Here is a 13,372-nt window from a genome sequence, read left to right as displayed (position 1 = left end):
GGTTCTCACATGCAGCCAGAGTTTACTCCTAAATCCCATCAGAATATTCTGGGAACTTGAATGCCTGCACCTGTTGCTCTGTGTCGCTCTCTCTGGCATCGTAGTCCAATAAGTTCGGGGCCATTGTTTGCCTGTTGCCTGTGGAGATAGGGGCTCACTGTGCAGCCCAGGCCTCCCTGGGACTCACAGTGATCCTGCTGCCTCGGCTTCCCAAGTGCTGGGATTACAGGTGTGAGCCATCACACCTGGCACGGAGGCTACTCCTCCTGGTGCTTCCTTATTCCCCATACCAGAGGGACAGAAAGGATGGAAGCCCTGGAGGTCTGCCACTGTCCCCACTTCAGCCCGATCAGCTTCAATGGCAGGAGAGATGATAAAGATAAACTCCAGGGAGATTGTTGAGAGGTTTTTTTGGGGTTTTTTTTTGTTTGTTTGTTTTTGTTTTTTTTTTTTTTTTTTTTTTGGTTTTTCGAGATAGGGTCTCACTCTGGCCCAGGCTGACCTGGAATTAACTATGGAGTCTCAGAGTGGCCTCGAACTCACAGCGATCCTCCTACCTCTGCCTCCTGAGTGCTGGGATTAAAGGTGTGCCCCACCATGTTGAGCATTTTAAATGGGGTTTGCCTGGCCTATGTGCCCCCCATGAGTGGTTTCCTGGGTGGATAATCCACCACTGATCTGGGATGGATGGGGTGGGGTTGGGAGGGCAATATGCCTAGAGCAGAGGAGGGACAAGGTGACCTCTGGGGGACAGTACATCCTAGAAGCACCTGTCAAATAGTCCCTGGTCTTTCCAGTGAGCCTCTCCTATTCCTGTTCCCTTCCTGCAGCTCAGTGCTCCTCCTCAGCCTCTCTCTCATCCCTTCCGTCCTGTCCTTGCCCTTGCCTCCCTTCCCATCCAAGCTCTAAACCCATTACCTTTTACCATCTTAACTCTCCTGTCTTCTGCTTTCTCGGTGCTGAGATTACCAGGCGTGAGCTGCATGCCTGGCTACCTCTCCTCACCCCTGCTTTCAATCCCAGCTCAGGCTTGGGTTGAGGATTTAGTTTAGTGGATAAGCACTTGTCTAGCAAACGCAAGGCCATGGGTTCAGTCCTCAGCGCTGGGAGGGAGGGAAGGAGAGAGAGAGAGAGAGGGAGGAAGAGACCAACCCCCCCAAAACAATACAAAACAAAACAAGGGGACCACTCAGTCTCCTTTCTTTCTGCCTCTTTGCTCCCCATTCTCCTCTTCCTCTCACTTCACCTTCTCTGCCTCCTCCACCCTCCTTCCTAGACCAGTCTTCCCATTAGCTCTTCCACAGGGTAGATGCCTCTCTATGCCACAGGTGCCCTGGAAATCTAGCATGACCACCATATACCCCGCCATTACTGTCTAAGCTCAGACCCACGTGGAGCCATGTACCCAGGAGAAGCCCCCAGCTTCCTGATCCCATTTGGGCCTTAAAGGCTGGACATGGCAAACAGTAAAAATGAGCCCATGTGGGAGGGTAGCTAGCAGCATGATGAGGCCTGGGTTCCAGCCCCACCTCTCCCTCAAAAAAAAAAAAAAGTTCAATGCAACAAGCCTATCTGAAGTCTGATGTCCAGTCACTTCAAGTGTGTGGAAGCAGGGATGGGGCGGGGGGGGGGGGTGCTGAAAGCGTGACTAGTCTCACCAGACATGGTCAGGCCCAGTCAGAAAGAAGGAGGGAAACTGAAGCAGGGCTTGCTGGGTTGTTGAGGGATGACTGCCACTGTCATGAGCATCCCCCAGTCTCTACCCCGCCTGTGGCTCCTGCTTAGTCAGCTCAGATTAATGGGACTGGGGAAAGAATTAGCTGAATCGCGATCTCTCGGGGAGCTAGAGCCTGCTGTGAGTCACAGACAGGGAGCCTGAGCTCTCAGGGACACTCTGGAAACTCCAGGTTGGGTGTCCCTCAAGACACTACCTCAGGATGCAACTGAAAGCCTACCAGGGGGTGCAGCCCTGACTCTTCACCCCCACAATGGTGGGAAGAATGCGGGTCAGTCTGTTTCCAGCCCTGCCTCCATACACCTTCCAAGGCCTTCAGAGCTCCCCCCCCCCAACAAACACACACACCTCAGCCTGAAACTCTGCTTCTGACAAACCACAGCCAGCCGTGGGGACCAACACACACACACACACACACACACACACACACACATCCTTGCATCTACACACACAGACACCCAGAACAGACATGTCCTTGGAACCCGATTGCCTGCAGAAAGATGATGGAAGTCCCACCTACTTGTAAATTCCACAGCCATGTCCCAGATTGCACCAACCCATCATCAGGCTCTGAGGCATAGGATGTGTGCAAGGATGGACACACACACACACACACACACAACTACTGCGATGTTAAAACTCAATTAGCAACAGGTGTGGTGGCGCACACTTTTAATCCCACCCCTCAGGAGGCAGAGGTAGGAGGATTGCCATGAGTTCGAGGCCAGCCTGAGACTACATAGTGAATTCCAGGTCAGCCTGGCTAGAGTGATATGTTACTTCAAAAAGAAAAAAAAAAAAAAAACCTCAATTATCAAATTTGCTGCCCCTCCCACCTACACATCCCAAATGACCACAGCAGTGTTCATAGTCAGTGGTGGGCAGCGCCCCTGTCCTTTCCTCTCTGGAAGAGGTGCTAGAGCCCATGTTGAACCCTCATGGAGCGGGTGACTTAGGTGTCTCTTGTAACCCCAACACTCAGGAGGCTGCAGCAGGAGGATTGCTGTAGTTTGAGGTTAGCCTGAGATGTCTTAAAATTAAGAGAGAAAGAGGCTGAGTGTGTTGGTGCACGCCTTTAATCCCAGCACTTGGGAGGCAGAGGTAGTAGGATCACTACTGTGAGTTCAAGGCCACCCTGAGACCACAGAGTGAATTCCAGGTCAGCCTGGGCTACAGCAAGACCCTACCTTGAAAAACAAAAAAGAAAAAAATTAGAGAGAGAGAGGTGTTTGCTTCCCTATGCCTTCCCATGAGGCTGTGCAAGGTGCCCAAGGTGGAAGGGGTTGGAAGAGGGAATTCTTAGGGATGAGAATGGCAGGAGGATGGGGAAGGTCAGGGGAGAAAGGTATGGGCTGGAGCTAAGGAGTCATGGTGATGGGCTCAGAAAAACACCTTCAGAATCCATCATTTCACCAAGGACATGGCAAGGAGCTCAGAGCCAATTTCACACAGCCTGTGTACCCAGAAAAAGAAAGTGTAACAACCCCTACCTCAGCATGGTGGCATAGCCTATAATTTCAGCTACTCAGGAGGATGGCAACTTCGAGGCCTGCCTGGGCTACAGAGTAAGTTCAGGGCCATTTTAAGTAACTTAGTAAATAAGATGTAATCCCAGTTTAAAAAATAATAACTAGGGCTGGAGAGATGGCTTAGCGGTTAAGCGCTTGCCTGCAAAGCCTAAGGACTCCAGTTCGAGGCTCAGTTCTCCAGGACCCACATTAGCCAGATGCATAAAGGGGCACATGCATCTGGAGTTCGTTTGCAGTGGCTGGAAGCCCTGGCACGCCCATTCCCTCTCTCTCTCTATCTGCCTCTTTCTGTCACTCTCAAATAAATAAATAAAAATGAACAACAATAATAATAATAATAAATTAAGTTTATTTGAGAGAGAGAGAAAGAAAAGCATCTATGGCCATACCGCCCTGAACATGTCTAGCCTAATCTCATCTGGTCTCGAAAGCTAAGCAAGGTTTGGGCCTGGTTAGTACTGGGATGGGAGAGAGAGAGAATATGGGCATGCCAGGACCTCCTGCACGGCAAACAACTTCCATGCATATGTGCCACTTTGGGCATCTGGCTTTATGTGGGTACTGGGAAATTGAATCCATGTCCTCAGGCTTTGCAAGTGAGCACCTTTAACCGCTGAGCCCTCTCTCCAGCCTGCACTCTCAAATGTTTGAAAAGCGCGCCTGGGATGAGGCTCGGTTGGCAGAGTGCATACACAGCACGTAGGTAGAAACAGTCCTGGGCTTGACCCCTAGTACCACATAAACTGGGCATAGTAGTGCATACCTATCATCCCAGAACTTGGGAGGTGGAGGCAGGAGGATCAAAAGTTCAAAGTCATCTTTGGCTACACAGGAAATTTAAGGCCAGCCTGGGTTCTATGAAACCTGTTTCAAAAAAAAAAAAACTTTTTTTTTAAAGAAAGGGGCTGGGCCCTAGCATGTGCAAGATCCTGGCTTTGATTCCCAGCACCACAAAACAAACAAAAAGCAGTCCTTCTCCCCGGTGGGACCCTAGTTTCCCCACATGTCAAACTGAGAGAAGCTTGGGTGGGAAAAGGTCCATTTGTACTTGCAGATGGCCACCTGGCTGCCCTCCTTAGGACTGGTGCGGGGGGGGGGGGGGAGCACCAGCATTCCTCTTGGGCTGAACCAGTGTTATTAACCGCGGTGGCAGACTTCACATCCCTAATGATAGATTGGTGGTAATGAGCAGTGGTCGTAATGATGCGTGCAGGACACAGCAGAGGCTCCTGGCCCAACAGATGGTGGGATCCCGGGCCATCTAATGCCCCTACTGACGTGGGCAGGCAAAAGGGGGCTTGCCAGCTAGGTGTGAGCCTCTTGAGTACCCCCACAAGGAGTCCCTGGGAAATACAAATATTTCAATAGGCAACATCACCTTCTGGGATCCCAGGGGAGGAGGCAGGGGCACCAGCAAATGACACTGTGGGCCCTGGGACAGCAGATGAGATGCAGGGCCAGGATGAAGGAGCCTGCTTGACAAAGGGGGACCTCAGGGTCTTTCCAGTCACAAGCCAGTGCTGGGCAGTCAGGAGAAGATCCTCCCAGGATCCCTGATCAGGAGGATTTCCTGTAAAGGAAAAGGGGACTTGGCCTGGAGACTCATGGACATGATGCCAAGTTAGGAGAGAAGATGACTGAAGGTCCCATCATCCCAGCTGGTCTCACAGATCAAACCCTTGGCTGTCAATTATAGCCAGAGCCAATAGAATCAGCATCCCATGTGGGGAGGATAGGCTTAGCTTGGAATGACGTCATTCTGGGGGCAGGACTTCTGGGCCTCAAGGACCCAGAGCTAATGGGTTCTCAGAGGCCGGAAATGTGGCTTCAACTTCCAGCCAATCCTCTGCTCTCTTCAGCCATGTGGCTTGTCATAGGAAGGATGAAGGTGAGGTTTCAGAATCTTAAAAAACAAAACAAAGCAAGCAAAAAAAAAAAAAAAAAAAAAAAAAAAAAAAAAAAACCTCCCGGTCCTTCAGTCACTTCCTTCTTTGTTCTCAGACTTTAGCTCCTAATGAAGAGTTGGGGGAGCCAGGCGCGGTGGCGCAAGGGAAATTTCTGGAAAACTGTGTTCAATGCCTCGCATTCTCCCTTTTTGTAAGGTGCCCCAGGAGGATTAAGCACAGCCCCTTCGCCCCAGCTTTCCATTCAGACACTAATATTTCTTTTTGGTTTTGTGTTTTGGTGGTGGTTTTGTTGTTGTTGTTGTTGTTGTTTGTTTGTTGAGACAGGGCCTTGTAATATTATCACAGGCTAATATTGAACTCATGATCCCCCTGCCTCAGCTACCGGAGTGCTGAGATTACACTGGGTTGCATGCCACCAACCCAGCTAGGCTCATAGTTTTAGCTCCAAATCTCTTATCGGGACTGTCCCCACCATTCATGACTGCAAAGGTCCCATGGAAAGGTAGGGCTAGGGGCTCCTCCCTAAGCTGCCCAACGAGGAATATGTTATTGGAAATGAGAATGTCCTCATTCTGACAACCTTGAAGGGTTAGCTTCTGGGAGCAAGGTATGCTCTGCCCCAGCCCTAGCACGGGCTCTGTAGAAGGCAGAGAGGCAGAAGAGATGGAGCATAATGGCCTCCAAGAGAAAGAGCAGAAATCTCTGGAAGTCTCTGGAAAGGGTATCGATGGAGGAGGGAGAGGCCAGCAGAGCTCTCAGACTAAGTGGCCATAGCAGGGGAGCTGGAATGTATGTCTAGCACAGAAGGATGGCAGATTTAAGAGGCAGCCTTTCTTTTCTCTTTAAAATCTCATCGTTATCATTTATAAAATAAGCATCTGCCGTAGGCCAAAGGCATCCATTCATCTATCCCCATTGAACATCTGTCCATCTATATGCCCATCCATCTATCCATTCAGAGAGATCAAGGCTTCTGGGAAGAGCCTGTGGTCCTGTGGCATTTATGGGGCATGTGACCTGCCTGCCTAGCCTGGGGAGTCAGCCCCGCCCGAGCCCTGGGGCTGGGGGCTGGACCAGGCATGTGAGAGTATTTATACCGCCATGGAGGCTCCCCAGGAGCTGCAGGCTGGATGACTCCCCGAAGCCAGGATGGTGGCCATGACCCAGAGCCCACTGTGAGTGCTCAGATTCGGCTCCTACGGGGACAGGGATGGGGGGCAGGAGCTGGAGAGGGGATGGAGAGCCAGGAAGCTGCTCAGAGGTGGCCAGGGATGACAGAAAAGACAGCATGCGTGGGAAGCTGCGTGCATCAGGCACCTGAGGCGAAGCGGGGGCGCTCGGGAAGGAGGGATGGGTCAACTGTCTTTAACTAGTGTCTGGGGCTGAGGGTCCCTGGTGAGAAGCGTAGAGCAAGTGGACCAAGATTCTAAGAGGAATGAGGATGGTTCGTTATCTAGAAGTTTCAGCTGGGCGTGGTGGTGCACGCCTTTAGTCTTAGCACTCAGGAGGCAGAGGTAGGAGGATTGTCATGAGTTCAAGGCCCGCCTGAGACTACAATAGTGAATTCCAGGTCAGCCTGAGCTAGAGTGAGACCCTACCTCAGGGGGGGAAAAAAAAAAAAAAAGAATTTCTAAATCAGCCCAGGACAAGATTCTAAGAAGAATGATGGTTAGAAATCTAGAAGAATTTCCAAGTCAGCCCAAGACAGAGAAGGTGGCTCAAGTGCTTTGTCGGGAGGAGCATTCTATGCGATACTCTTTTGAGCAGCCTACTTCCAGAGGCAGGGGCATGACTGAGATGGCTTTAGACCTGATTCCGGATACTGCAATGACTGCAGATTATCAGTGGCTCACGTTTGAGGAGAGGATGGGGCGGGGGGGGGGGGGGGGGGGGGGGAGGACTTGGTACCAGGCTCTTCATCTGTCATTCTCACCACCCCAGACAGCAATCCAGAAGGCACCCCCAGACTCCCAGTATCCAGGGATGCTGAAGCCCCAGGCACGGTCCCCAGGCCCTTCCCTGCCAACCTCCCACGGGGTAATTAGGGAGCTGCTCCAGGGGACCCCTCCCAGCTGCCGGCCGGGTGGAGCCCCGGGTGGGGCTGCAGGCGAGCACTGGGCACGGCCTCACCCCTCGTAAAACATGCAGCCGCAGCCAGCAACAGAAACCATTAAGGCGGAACCGAGCCGGCTCCACCTGGCCCGTAAAGGGCGGGCAGGAGGGCGCCGCCAGGTGGGAGGGGGCGCGGAGAGCCTGGTGAGGGCCCCGGGCCTGCCTGGATCTCCGCTGACTCAACTGCCAACTGGGGTGGGGGTGGGGGCTACAGGGACAGACCCTCCCAGGGAACCTCCAGCTTCTCAAGGCAGACTGGACGTGTTGCTGAGGCGGGGCTGTGTGGCGTAGTGGTTAAGGAGATTGGCTTTGAAGCCTGGCTCTGAATCTTGACTAGCATAATTTACTAGCTGGGGTACTTGGGCGAGTCAGGTTAACCTCTCTGTGCCTCAGTTTCCTGACCTATAAAAGGGGGTGACAATACAGCACCTCCTTCCTGGAGTATAATCATTCACCCAGCACTCCTGGTCCCTGGAGGATCTTCTGGGGAGGCCCCTGAAGACAGAGGAGGGGTGGAGAGAGCCAACCAACTGCTCCATGGACTACCCACAGGTCCATAGAACGTCATCTTAAAATATAAAGAGTATCTCCCCCCACCCAAAAAAAAAGGGGGGGAAGGAATCTGTCCAAGGTGACAGAGCGAACAAACAAGAAGGTCCCAGCTCCTAAATGACCTCTTCTAGAAGCCTGTGTGCTGAGGAGCTGAGAGGTGGTGTGATGGCTGGACCTGTGTAGGTCTGGCTGTCTGAGAGAAGGGGGAGATGCAGGCGAGGGGTACAGAGCAGGGATGCTGGGCAGGGATGCAGAACAGGGATGCAGTAATGACTGTTATTGATCTGTTGTCCCTCCAGTTGTTGGCTTTCTGGGGGAGGGAGGACTTCCTCCCTCACATCTTCCCTACTCAGGTCAGAAGGCTGTTCCTTCCCTTGACTCCAGGACCCATCAAATCTACTTTTATCCACCAAACTTCCCTTCCTCTCCCCAAGGACCATGAGGGCAGGAGGTAAAGGGGTGCCCAGATTTTGAGAAGGTCTTTGGCATGTTTTTGACAACACTGTGTCCATAGAATGTGTCTGGGGCTCTCAGTGCATGAGATTGAGGAGATGTGATGTCCATTTTCTCTATGCGGCCTTGATCTTCTTGTTTCCTTTCTCTGGACCTCGGTTTTTGAACTGGAAATGGGGTAATGACCTTGTCTCCCCTCTCTATCTGTGATATGCTGGCAATATCAGCTCTCAGGAGAGGTGAGGTGTGAGGAAGGATTCTGATTTGTAATACTTCCATGAGCAGATCACCAGGGGCAATCTGACCTGATTCCACTGAACTGTGGAGTTGGGAAGAGGTGGGTACAATTGGTTTCCCAAAGCCTGTGCCAGCAAGCTCCAGGGTGGCATGCTTGCTATCCTCTAGGATGAAACAAAGTGATGAGACAAACTTCTAGTGCCCTGCAGATGCGGATTTGTGGTGACCGTGGTCCTCACAGTAGAAGACCTTGAGGCCTATCTTAACCACTGAGAGCCCTGGCCTCCAGGCCAGGAAGGGGGCAGGTGTTGGATGTAGAAGCCAGTGCCAAGGGATAGCGCTCTGGACCAGGGCTGGGGATTCAGGAAGGGAGAATGTTGGTGCATTGATTACTGGTACACGCAGCCCGTTGCACTCCTGAAACCAGAACAAGAAGGGTCCAGGTTCGACAGCAAAGAAAGATTCCTTCCAAATCCACATGCCCCTGGCATCAGGACACTTGGACCACCACAGACACCTCCTGAGGGAAGCAGAGCAGTAGGGTCACCTCCCCCCCCTTTCCACTGCAGTCTCCAGGAGTATCTGTAACCACTGGCTCTACTTCAGGGAAATGACTGAAATGTCCTCAGATGCCAGAGTCAAGAGGAGGGAAGTCCAGCCTATGCCAGCGGAGGAAGGTGATGTCGGAGATGGTGGTGGGAGGCAGGAAAGAGGAGTGTCCTCCCCCACCTCAGAGTTCATGCCTTAAATTAACTCCGTCCCACTGCTAATTACTAATAATAGCTATCATTTATTGAGCACGTACTGTATGTTAAGCTATTTACAAGCAATATTTCGTCTAATCCTCTGGAGAGGTATGTGTTATTAGCCCTAGTTTACAGATGAGGAAACTGAGGCTCAGGGAAGGAAGTTAAGAAACTTGTCCAACCAAATCTGTACCATGATTAGGATTCAGACCCAGGCCAGACTCCAGGTCACTGGTTTTAAAAGCTCTACCCACAACTCCAGAGAGGGGCTGGGCCCAGGTTGCCTCTGTCTCTGTCCCCACAGTGAATTGAACCCCTCCCCATGGTAGATAGGCGCACCCCCCGGATATACTACCCAGGGGCCCTTTGTTCAGTCCCTGAGGTAGTAGGACCCTTTGAATCAATCGTTTGAGTGAGGGCCCATTTTCCTGGGTTATGTGTCTTTGGGAGAGTCAGTCAATCTCTTTTTGAGACTCATAGAATAAGACTTCAGTTCAGAGGACCGAGTGGGTACCAAAGGTCACTGAGTCAGGACTCAGCACTTTCCTGCCCAGAGGAGAACCTGGATGGAGACCACTGGGGGTCTTATGCATCCTCAATGCAAATTAAGGGACAGAGCTCTGTGGAGGCTGACTCTAATCTTGTCTCTGAGGACTAGGAAGAGACGGAGCGGTGGTTTGGCCACGCCAGGGTATAAGTCACCGCCGAGAACAGAATGTCTGTGACACACAGAAACTCTGACAGAACTTACAAGGATAACTCCACCTGGGGGCGGGGGGGGGGGGCAAGCATGGGCTGATGCCAGGTGCTTCGGGAAGAGGGGCAGGCAGAGCTGGAGCTCAGGGTGGCTCCTTGAGGTTCAAGTCTGCGAAGGAGCGGGGCTGGCATCTGAGTCTCCTGAAGCCAGGCTGAGCAAAGGCAAGGCCGGCAGAGACTGTAGTCAAGGCAGCTGCCATCTGAAGCACTGAGGCAGACAGCAAACCCCCCACCAAAGCCTGGTGTTAGGGCCCCCTTGAATCCAGCATACTCGACTGATGTGTGACATGCGTCCTTGAGCCAGCACCTCGTCCTGCATCTCACTTAATCTTCATGAGTTTCCAGAGATGAGTCCACAGGCCCCACTTATCAGATAAAGAAAGTGAAAGAGAGTTATACAGTGTGTTCAGTCACAGCCAGAAAGTGACAAGGCTAGGACTTGAAAGCCTATCTATCCAAATCCAAAGGCTTGCTTTTAACCACCTGTGTCCTCCCTTACCAGGGAGCAGCGCCTGGAGGGGCTGGGAATACTTTAAGTAAATGCCAAGTCCAGAGTACCACCTCCTGAGAAGGCAATTCTGAGCCAGGGCGAGGTGTCACAGGCAAGCCTGAGCTGCCCAAGAGGAGCCACCCAGGGAACAAGAGCCAGGCCAGGCGGTCATGCAGAGCCAGCGATGAGCTGTCCTGCAGCGGGGCCCCCAGACTGCTCCCTTGAGGTCTCCAGTTACGGCCAGCTCTGCGCTTCCCTGGTCACGCCACATTTAGCATTGCCTAGGGATCGAGGGCCAGGACATGGAGAGGGGTGGTGGGGACTCTTGAAGGGGTGGGAGAGCGCCCCTCCCCCACCAACTTCACCTGGGTTCCAGTACCATTCCCTTCCTGTGGGACGTGGGGCAGTTTCCCTCTCCTTCTGATTGTCATTACCCTCTCTCACTCAACAAAGATGTGTCAACCCCTGGCAGGACACTGCTCAGGACTAATGAACCCCTATCTGACCTCCCAGAACAGTGTACCTTGGGAACAGCTCTGGACTGGGGAGTGAGGGGGAGCTGTCTCATGTACGAGGAGTAAATATAGACCTCTGGCAAGGTGTGGTGGTCACACCTTTAATCCCAGCACTCAGAAGGCCGAGGTAGGAGGATGCTGTAAGTTCAAGGCCAGCCTGCGCTACAGAGTGAGACCTTGCTCCCCCCACACACACACACACACAAATAGTGTAAATTTCAGGCTTTTCTTGCTGCCTATCCCAACTGCCACCCCAAACCCTACTTCTAGTACATTCCACCTATCTCTGATCTCCATTAAGTGATGAAGCCTGGAGGGGAGTGCAGGTCTGGAGCCAGTCAAAGCTGGGCTCGGGAACTTCTGCATCCTTGCTGTCTGAGGAGGAAAGGAAGTGATGAGACAAGTTCTGACTGTCGAGGTTTAGCTGCGTGATTTAAGAAAGTCACAAAACCCTTCTGGGTCTCAGTTCCTTCATCTGAAATGTAGGGCTAATGATGGGCTTTCCTTACGAGCTCGTTTTGATAAAACAATGAGCACACTGGGCGTGGTGGTGCGTGCCTGCAGTCCCAGCACTGGAGGCTAAGGCTCTGAGTAGCAAGTGCGGAATATCACCCAGCTAACCACCACTTATAAATGGGCGCATTGAGCCAGGCATGGTGGCCACTTCTTTAATCAGGAAGTCAGCTCAGAGTGCAAAGCTTGCCTGGGTTACACAGTGAGTCCTAGGCCAGCCTGGGCTAAGTGTAAGAAGAAGAAAGAAAGAGAGAGAAAAAAAAAAGGAAAGAAAGAACGCACCAGGCATGATGGCTCACACCTTTAATCTTAGCACTTAGGAAGCAGAGGTAGGAGAATCACTGAGTTCAAGGACAGCCTAAGACTACAAAGTGCATTCCAGGTCAGCCTGAGTTAAAGTGAGACCCTACCTCCAAAAACCAAGCAGATAAGGAAAACAGAAAGATAGAGAGAAAGGAGAAAGGAGAGCAAAGAAAGGACTAGGAAGTACTTGTAAAAGCAGGGTGGTGTGGTGCTCGCCTGTAATCTCACCACTCAGAAGTCAGAGACTGGAAGACCAAAGGTTTTCAAGGTTACATAGTGAGTTCGAGGCCAGCCTGGGATAGAAGATCCTGCCTCAAAAAATTAAAACAGTCCAAAGCAGCCAGCTTAGAAAGAGAGAGAGAGAGATGACTAGAACAACAGGGCGTGAACTCAAGGGTTACTATACTTCGCAATGGTGAAGAGCCGAGATTAATGGTAGAGAAACCACACTGATAGTGACATTAATAACCAGAACTGACATGGATCAAACTCTTGGCCGGCGCGAGGTCCTGCGCGCCGTGCTTCCTATGCATGATTTCATTTCACTCTCGCAGAGCCTGTGTGAAGTCCTGTCACTCGCCGTTTTACAGATGCTGTTGTGGAGTGCAGAGGGCTTTGCTGACACAGCTAGGAACAAAGGGCCGAGCCTGGCATTGAGCCCTAGTCCTCCCTCCGAGCCACTGTGGTGGGGTCAAGGTTCTATAACTCCGAAGGTCCAACCCCTCAGATCTAGCTCAAGCCTCCAATTTTTTATAGGCAAACTGAAAGTTCAAAAGGGGACAGTGGCCTGGACTGAGGGGTAGTTGGGAGAGTAGGGTATGAGGCCTTAGGTTCAATCCCCAGCACAGAACAGGAGGGGAGGGGAGGGGAGGGAAGGAGAGGAGAGGAGAGGAGAGGAGAGGAGAGGAGAGGAGAGGAGAGGAGAGGAGAGGAGAGGAGAGGAGAGGAGAGGAGAGGAGAGGAGAGGAGAGGAGAGGAGAGAAAAGAAAGAAGAGAAAAGAAAGAAAAGAAAAGAAAAGAAAAGAAAGAAAAGAAAAAACAAAAAGGCCTGGTATAGTGGTATACGCTAATCCCAGCACTCAGGAGGCAGAGGTAGGATGATTGCTGTTGAGTCTGAGGCCAGCCTGGGACTACAGAGTGAGTACAGGTCAGCCTGGGCTAGAGTGAGACCCTACCTCAATAAATAAACAAATAAATAAAGTCAAGGACTGGAGAGATTGCTCAGTGGTTAAAGGCACTTGTTTGCAAAGCCTCAGCCTGAAAGTCTGACAGCCTGAGTTCGATTCCCCAGTGCCCACACAAAGCCAGATGCCCAAACTGGCACATGCATCTGGAGTTCATTTGCAGCGTCAGGAGGTCCCAGCCTGCTCATACTTTCTCTCTCTCTCTCTCAAATAAATAAACAAAATAAAGAAAAGAAAAATAAAGAGCCAGTGACCATTATAGTCATAGGCAAAAGAGACTGGAGGATGTGAGTGAAAATAGCACTTGCCGAGTGTTCCATGGGCCCTACCAGAAGTTCCC

This window comes from Jaculus jaculus, chromosome 9, assembly GCF_020740685.1.
Source record: "Jaculus jaculus isolate mJacJac1 chromosome 9, mJacJac1.mat.Y.cur, whole genome shotgun sequence".
Classification (NCBI taxonomy): Eukaryota; Metazoa; Chordata; class Mammalia; order Rodentia; family Dipodidae; genus Jaculus; species Jaculus jaculus.
Note: the sequence above shows the minus strand (reverse complement) of the source record.